The following is a 6,681-nucleotide window of genomic DNA, read 5'->3' as shown; positions in this document are numbered from 1 at the left end:
CCCCCCGGCCCTCCTGAGCAGTAGCTGAGACTCTGACTGGACCCCCCTGGCCCTCCTGAGCAGTAGCTGAGACTCTGATTGGACCCCACCCTGAGCAGTAGCTGAGACTCTGACGGGACCCAGCACCGACCCCATTCACTTTATGTCTGAGCTCTATAGAGGGTGAAGGCCCGAAGAGCCAGCGAGCTCCGGACCAGCCCAGGGCCATGCACAGAGTGCGTCAGTGAGGGCTCTTCACTGCAGGCAACAAGAACCGATCAGGCTGATAGCAGCTAAGAAGGAATGCTGTGAAAGGGTGTCACGTAGCTCACAAGGCGGCTGGCCAGCAGGCCTGGAAAACGAAAAGAAACAAAAGGTTACTATGCAGCCAGAACCACAGCCACAGAACCGGGCGCGGTGGCTCAAGCCTGTAATCCCAGCACTTTGGGAGGCCGAGACGGGCGGATCACGAGGTCAGGAGATCGAGACCATCCTGGCTAACACGGTGAAACCCCGTCTCTACTAAAAAATACAAAAAACTAGCTGGGCGAGGTGGCGGGCGCCTGTAGTCCCAGCTACTCGGGAGGCTGAGGCAGGAGAATGGCGTAAACCCGTGAGGCGGAGCTTGCAGTGAGCTGAGATCCGGCCACTGCACTCCAGCCTGGGCGACAGAGCGAGACTCCGTCTCAAAAAAAAAAAAAAAAAAAAAAAGAACCAGCCCAGAGACAAGGCTGCCGCCTTCTCCCTGACAAAGCCCAGAGAGCTCAGCAGGCTCCGCTGATATTGCCCATCTTGGATGCTGGATGTCGCTGCCACCACCACCAGCATCCCCATCACCACTGTCACCGCTACCACCACACCGCCAGTAAGAATCTGCCCCTGCGCAGCCTCACTGCCGTCGCTGGCTCCCGATTCAAAGTTGGAGGTGGGTAAGGCTGACTGGCCCACACCTTGGCCTCAAGGAACATGGGGTAATGATTTGCCTGTCCTGTTCAGCTTCTAGATTTGTACATTAGGAAATTCGCCCAGCATAGGCGGCGGGGGAGGGAAGGATCAGTCAGACACTGACAGCCAAGAAGACGGAGGAAGAAGAGGAGAAGTGAGAAGAGACAAACAGTCCAGTTGGAAAAAAATCTTGAAGACGTCACTCCTGCTTTCCGGGCTTCAACCTGTGACCGTCCAAATTGCCTGGGGGTCATGGGAGGAAGTGGGCCTGAGAGCCCTGTCACTGGCAGCGTGGGCAAGGGGGACAGTCATCATCCTTCATGGTCATCACCATCATCATCTTACGGAGTGTCCCTAACCCGGGGTTCCTCAACCTCTACAGCTAACATTTGGGGCCAGATAATGCTGTGTTGTCCACGCGGTCCTGGGCATTGTAGGATGTTTAGCAGTATCCATGGTCTCTACCCACGCGCTGCCACCAGCGCCTCCTCTCCGATTGTGACAATTAACAGCGTCTCTAGACATTGCCAAATATCCCTGGGGCAGAGTTGCCTCTAGTTGAGACCATCGCTCTAAACACAGCTGCCTCAGTCCTCCTACGGGCACTCTGCAATACAGGCCTAGACTTTCCCTCTGGAGAGGCTGGGCTCCTGCCAGGACAGGAGCACGCAGAGTCCTAGGGACCCCTTTTGGCTCCTGCTCATGGAGGCAGGGAGGAGGAAAAAGACAATCTTATGTCACCAAACATTTACTATTCATTGAGCCCTGCACAACCTGCCTTTGCTGGTGTAGCATGCCCTCCCTCACCCCAGCCTCTCTTCACTTGCCCAAATCTGACCCCTTCCCTCTTTCTCTGAATTGGCCTGCATCTCTCCCTTTCAAGATGTTCAGTGCCCTGGCCAGACGTGGTGGCTCACACCTGTAATCCCAGCACTTTGGGAGGCCAAGGTAGGTGGATCCCTTGAAGTCAGGAGTTCGAGACCAGCCTGGCCAACATAGTGAAACCCAGTCTTTACTAAAAATACAAAAAATAGCCAGGTGTGGTGGCGCATGCCTGCAGAGTCCCAGCCACTCCAGAGGCTGAGGCGGGAGAATCGCTTGAACACAGGAGGCGAAGGTTGCAGTGAGCCGAGACTGCGCCATTGCACTCCAGCCTGGGTGACAGAGTGAGACTCTGTCTCCAAAAAAAAAAAAAAAATAGCTGGGCATGGTGGCACACACCTGTCCTTCCAGCTACTCAGGAGGCTGAGGCAGGAGAACCACTTGAACCTGGGAGGCAGAAGTTGCAGTGAGCTAAGATCGTGCCACGCAACAGAGTGAAACTCTGTCTCAAAAATAAATTAATAAATAAATAAGCTCATAGCCCTAGTCTGAGACCACATTTTACTCTGCGCTCTACCCCTGCAGTGGGGTGGGGAGGGGCAAGCCATACCCTGCACTGAGGGCCATCATGAGACGTCGCCCTGTGAGGACCCTTGTGGAGAGATGTCAGGGGGACGTGGCTCATTTCGTCACGCAGCGCTCTCTCAGTTAGGACCCTTGGGAGAGATGCCCAAACTACTCCTGAGCAACTGGTCAGTGTTTGTTTTGTGGACATCAGGAACTGGGCCTTTTCCCAGGCTTCCCTTTCCTGGAAGCTGTTCGAAAGCTTGGAGCCAAATTTGGGGTTCACCCGCATCATCTGTATATTTATGGTTCTCGTAGTTTAGTCTCATTCCTGGCGCCATTTTTATGCCCTTACCCTTATTTTGTCCTTTTATTCCTTCTTTTAAATTATGTTCCCTTGTTATGTTTTACGGATGAACAGTTTCTGGCACAAAGCATGGTATAAATAAGAAGATAGATGTAGATAAAGTAGCTCTGTCTCCCTCATATGAGAGCTAGGTATTTTTATGTCTTGTCTGGTTCTAAATTAATATGAATTTACTGAAAGCAGTAGCTGCATCAGATTCATTTCCTGCCCACCATCCCCAGTCCTTCACTCCCTCCCCTGGAATTCAGCCCATTGCCCATGACCTGTGGACACTCAGTCAGTATTTGTTGCTCTGTGGATGACTGGTTCTCTTAGATGCAACAAATTTCTTCCCTCCCTCCTTTCTCCCTTCCTACCTTCTTTTCTCTCCTTCTCCTTCTTTTTCTTCTCTATCTCTTCCTTTTTTTCTTCCTGAAAAATAAAGACAAAAAAGAGGAAACAGATACACTTTGGAAAGAACTCCCAGTGAGGTCCGTCACTATAGTCACATTTTAGAAGAGCTGACACTTCAATTCCCTTCTAAAACCTACAACAGTCTATCAAGTTCATGCTGAAAAGTGTCTTCAGCCAGAAGAAGGAAAGTTCAAGACCAGCCTGACCAACATAGTGAAACCCAGTCTCTACTAAAAATACAAAAATTAGCCGGGTGTGGTGTCACGTGCCTACAGAGTCCCAGCTGCTCCGGAGGCTGAAGCGGGAGAATCGCTTGAACACAGGAGGCGAAGAATGCAGTGAGCCGAGACTACACCATTGCACTCCAGCCTGGGTGACAGAGTGGCAGAGCCCCAAGGCCTTCTTGGTGACACTGGTCTTGTCTGGGGAAGCAACATTCCAGCCTTGTCAGCTCATTATCTTTTCTCCGAAATCACCCTGCCTTTTCATCTGGAGCCGGCATGCCTCAGACTTTGCCTTCCCTGGTGAGGCATGTGTTACATGGAGAAAGTGAAATTCTACCCTCAGAGAGTATTTGCTGAATGAGTGAATCCTATTTAGGCAGTAAAATAGGGTCTGGAGGCAGGAAACACAAGATACGCTCTCCATAGCGCATACACCGAATAAATGACTTTGTAACTTTACTTCATCCTCTTCATTTACATAGGGTGTACTCCAAGTAGAGGGTATTTAAACTCATAAAAACTCTGTAACGGGGCCTTTGAGCCCCTACACACAGGCCCGCTCCCACACTGTGGAGTGTGCTTTCATTTTCAATAAAACCCTTCATTCTTTCCTTTGTTTGTGCGTTTTCTCCAGTTCTTTGTTCAGGACTCCGAGAACCTGGACTCCCTCCATGGTTAACATTATTTGAACCTCCCAACACTGCCGTGAGTTAGACAGGGCAGCGATGATTATCACTATCACCGTATAGATGAGGAAGATGAGACTTAGACACACGATTCACGGTATAGTCAGGACCAGAGCGGTGGTATAAAGCTCAAGGAATCTGCTGGGGGTGCAGAGCGGGTCTCCACTAAATGTACATCACCCTAAAGCAGAGCCTAGGCCTCAGGCCCTGCAGATGTGCCAAAGACCCCATCGCTGCTGTAGAATATCATTCATTTGTTAGTTTGTTATTGCATTTATGGGCAACACCCATTTATTGAACATGGCATGGTGCTAAGCACAGTGAAGTACATAAAGATGAACGCGTCCACTCTTGAGCAGCTCAAAGTCTAGCCAGGAAAACAGACCTAAGGACAGAAGACCACGAAGCAAATCGTCAGCACTCTCATGGCGCCTTTCCTCACCAGCACTCCCAAAACCATGCCTGCAACTCCACAGCGGCAATTTTCATATGGATTGCAATTGTTTCGTGCCTCTTTCACCACCAGAGTATGACCTCCTTGAGGAAAAGGGCAGTTTTTTGTTTATTTTATTTTATTTCTTAATTAATTTATTTTTATGGTTTTTTTTTGAGACAGAGTCTTGCTCTGTCGCCCAGGCTGGAGTGCAGTGGCACAATCTCCGCTCACCGCAACCTCCGCCTCCTGAGTTCGAGCGATTCTCCTGCCTCAGCCTCCAGAGTAGCCGGGATTACAGGCACGCGCAACCGTGCCCGGCTAATTTTTTGTATTTTTAGTAAAGATGGAGTTTCACCATGTTGGCCAGGCTAGTCTGGAACCCCTGACCTTGTGATCCGCCCACCTCTGCCTCCCAAAGTGCTGGGATTACAGGTGTGAGCCACCGTGCCTGGCTCAACAATTTTTATTTTAGCCTTTTTTTCCTCCACAGCATTTAGCCCGGTCACTGGTATCCAGCTTCTACTCAGTCAACACTTGCTGAAGGGATGACAACAGAGGCCTCTCGGGGTTACAAGAGGAGGACATTTCTGCAGGAGCCATGGAGCGCATCACAAAAGGGAGATTTTGCTTGGAGTCTGAAAGCTGAGGAAGAGTTTGCTGGGAGACAGGGTCAAGGGTTCCAGGCCAGAGGAACCCCATAAACATGACTGGCCTCGGGTAACGCTTCCTGCTGGCCAGGCTATGTGTGGCCTGTGGTGTGAAGGGCTTTACAAGGACGATCTCTGAACCCCACCCACCCCATGAGGTTGCTGATATGATCAATACCATCTTATACCTGAGGAACAAAAGGCATGGAAAGTTCGAGTACCTTGCCCAAGGCCACACAGGTACCATGCTGTGGAAGTGGGACTAGAATCCACTCTGGCACACAACTATAGCCCAAGCAGGAAGAGGAGAGGTCACTACCTCTTCCTTCCCTCTTCTCCTTGGAACTCCTGAAAGATTTTGGCTCCATCTGTCACCGAGACCCCAGGGTGTCTGTGATCAATAGGATCTCAGCTGTGTGCAACCCCTGGGGGCATGCAGCCATGTGGGGCACCTGGTCCTAAATGTTCCACATGCATGTGGCCACCCTCCTTTGCCATGCCTTGAACGGCCACTCCACAGTCTCCCCAGGTTCTCCCAGGCTGTAGCCAGGGAGCTGAGGTGAATGGCTGCTGTTCAGGGTTATGTTCTTCCCTTCCTTAGTCCAGAGAGACCCTGCCTTTGCTCCCCAGGCATCTGCACTCTGCAGAGAAGACACTTTGAGATAGGAAAAAACTGAGGCAGCATGAGAGCAGCCAAAAATGCCAGCCGCTCTCTCCTGGTACAGGATTCTGTTTTCCAGAGTGCTCCCAGGGCTTAGCAGTGGAACAGGATGGAGCCCAAGAGCTGCAGAGGAGGCACTGGGTTCCCAGGGCCTCTGACCCAAGCGCCCATGGTGTGTCCACTGGGGCAGTGTGCTCAGTTACCTGCTGTCTTCACACTAGGCCTCGCCCTCAATGTGCACTCTCACAGTGCCACAGGAAAACGAGACACTGTGTATGTTCCTATTAGTGACCATCATTCAACATGCTTGATTGTTGGGTCAACCTTATGCACCAGCCATGATAGAGGGGATTTTATAGTGTGCTCATCTAAGAGAGTTGCCCTGGATGGACCTGGCCCTCAGCTGGGCTGTGCTCTGGGGACGTAGAGACCAAGAAAGGATTCTAGTTGAGAGGGTCACTCACGTGAAGCAGAGAACATCATCTGACTGGTCTCCGTCTTATGGCAAAAGGCATTTTAGCAGATATTAGGGAATTCTATAATGATAGAGTCTCTAGTATTTATTGTCCATCAGGTGCCAGGTATGTAGAATAGATCTAATCCTTGTAACAAACTTGAATTGGAGATCACTGTCAAATTTTACAAATACACAATCTTCAGGATGTTAAGCAGAAAATGCAAATGCCACAGCTAGTGTTCAAACCCAAGACTTTCTGGCTCCAAATCCCATACACTTTCCACTACACATGTGCGTCTCAGCCCAGGCTATGTTCAAAATACTCACCATCACCATCACTGTCATCATCATCATTATCTCCAGCTCAGGCTATATTCACAGTACTCTTCATCATTATCACCATCACCATCACCATTGCCATCATCATCTCCAGCCCAGGCATGTTCACAACACTCACCATCACCATCACCATCATCATCATCATTATCTCCAGCCCAGGC

At 50.4% G+C, this 6,681-nt stretch overlaps 1 long non-coding RNA gene across 1 annotated transcript in view; it reads right to left on the bottom strand.

Annotated features, from left to right (window-relative positions):
- LOC111544361 overlaps window positions 1–6,681 on the bottom strand; it is a 15,074-nt gene that overhangs the window by 1,680 nt on the left and 6,713 nt on the right. Inside the window, exon 2 of the long non-coding RNA XR_002732128.1 lies at window positions 3,034–3,088. This is a non-coding gene — a long non-coding RNA (uncharacterized LOC111544361). The remainder of the gene's footprint in view (window positions 1–3,033; window positions 3,089–6,681) is intronic.

This window comes from Piliocolobus tephrosceles, chromosome 2 (assembly GCF_002776525.5).
Source record: "Piliocolobus tephrosceles isolate RC106 chromosome 2, ASM277652v3, whole genome shotgun sequence".
In the NCBI taxonomy this organism is placed as follows: Eukaryota; Metazoa; Chordata; class Mammalia; order Primates; family Cercopithecidae; genus Piliocolobus; species Piliocolobus tephrosceles.
Note: the sequence above shows the minus strand (reverse complement) of the source record. Positions and strands in the feature narration are given on the sequence as shown.